This window comes from Neofelis nebulosa, chromosome 4 (genome assembly GCF_028018385.1).
Source record: "Neofelis nebulosa isolate mNeoNeb1 chromosome 4, mNeoNeb1.pri, whole genome shotgun sequence".
Lineage (NCBI taxonomy): Eukaryota > Metazoa > Chordata > Mammalia > Carnivora > Felidae > Neofelis > Neofelis nebulosa.
Genome location: NC_080785.1, coordinates 170,097,203 through 170,099,273, shown reverse-complemented (window position 1 = coordinate 170,099,273; position 2,071 = coordinate 170,097,203).

Genomic DNA, 2,071 nt, shown 5'->3' with positions numbered 1-2,071 from the left:
TGGGGCACCGGGCGGGGCCGGGGCGGGGCCGGGGGCGGGGCGCGGGCGGGGCGCGGGCGGGCGCGTAGTAGGTGCGCGGAGCTGGCTGTGCGGGGTGCGCGGAGCGGGCGCGCGGACGGGGATGCGCGGGGCCGCCGCCGGACCCCGGCCTGGGCCGCGCCTGGGCGGCGGGCTGTGGTGGAGGGAGGCTGATCCCTGAGAGCCACACCTGCGCAGGGAGCCCTGTCCCATTTCCTCCTTCCGATCCCAGGGCCGAGTACTGTCCGCGCCCCGAGTTAGGGATGAGGAAACGGGCCGCCCGTGCGCCGGTGTTGGACCCAGGATGGAAGGCTGGGCAGCGTGGCTCTGGAACTTTCTGCACTTTTGGCCCGGGGATGACACGAGGGGATGGCACCTCGTGTGCCGCAGAGTCGACTGGGGCTTGCGAAAATGTGCCTGAAGACGAGCTTTGAGAAGGCGGCTCCCTGTGCTGGGAGCCAGTCCTGGCGGGGTGGGCAAGAGGGGAGGATCCCAACGCAGGGCCATTTGGCTCCGAAGTCGTAGTTGTTGTGTTTAGTTTACTGATTAAATGTCTGTGGACCTAATGCACTTCCCGAACCTTTGCTAGGCACGGGGGCAGAGTTTGAACGTGACAGCCCCAACATTTTAAATTTCGGACTGACGAGGGCTCTGAGCACGATGTACCAAGAGTGTTGTAATCAAAAGCAAGAGAGGACGGAGGCAGGCCAGTGGCAAGGCCCTCAGCCTGCAGAGACGTCAGCTGCTGACTAGGATGGAGGGGTGGGGACAGAGGTGGACAGCTTGGAAAAGTAGACCCACAAGACCCCCGGATGCAGTGAAGGTGGCGAGAATGTGACGATGGCTCCCAGATTTCTGGCTGGCACAAATGAGCGGGTGGTGATTCCAAGACTGAGGAGGTGGGGAATTCAAAAGCCTAGTTCCTTTCCCAGCCATCAGCCAGTGGGGTACTGAGAAGTTGAGATCCACCAGGCATGATGCTTGATAAAAAGCATTATCCCCAGCGCTCTGAGAGTCTACCAGCCAGGAGACAGAAGAACCACTTTTGAAAGGTGTACCCTGGGGCACCTCAGTTAGTTGGGCAGCTGACTTTAGCTCAGGTCGTGACCTCACCATTGGTGAGTTTGAGCCCCGCATCGGGCTTTCTACTGTCAGCACAGAGCCCTCTTCGGATCCTCTGTCCCCCCCCCCCCCCGCCCCTACCCCACTCTCTCTTGCTCTCTCAAAAATAAATAAAAACGTTAAAAAAAAAAGTCTACCCTGCCCTTCACAGTTATATGAGTCAGTGGGCTCCCTACTCCTTGTGTTAGATACACCTCATTCAGATTGGAGGTTCAGGCGCTTGTGTCTGAGAGTCCTCACTGATACCTAGAGCAGTTGATCATCCATTCATTCATCCATTTATTCATTCAGTTAATCGATGAACTAAGCGCATGGCCCCTACAGCCCTCAACTAGGTGCTGGGCTTGCAGGGATCCAGTGAGGCAGGGAGACGGCCAATAGATACAACGAGAGGGGGGTGTCTGTGTTTATAACACGTGCAGAAACCAAGGCAAAGGGTTTGAGTCAGGCTGAGAAACCAGAGAAGACTTCTTAGAAACGGCTTGGACAAGAATCATCAGAGAGATGCGAAGGGGCAGCAGGGGATCCAGATGAAGGGAAGAAAGTTTTTAAGGTCTGAAAGCCTCTCTCCACAGGCTGATTATTACAGTTACAGTGTAGAAATGAGGCAACATTGGCCGGCTGATAAAAAATTAACATGGTAGTGAGGGGCAGACGAACACCATGTACCTTCCAATGTGATGCCCTTAGAAGGACACTACATCACTTAATCTGGCCAGGAATCCATATCCTGCATATATTTGAGAAAACTGCAGATAAATCCGGAATGAGGAACATGCTGTTAAACAAACAGAGAAGGACTGTATTCTTCAGAAATGTTACTGCCATAAAAGACCACTTTTTCCGACAGGACAACTAAATGCAATATCTGATCCTACTGGATCTGCCAGTGCAGATGGAAAGACTATAAGGACCATTATTGGAAACATAA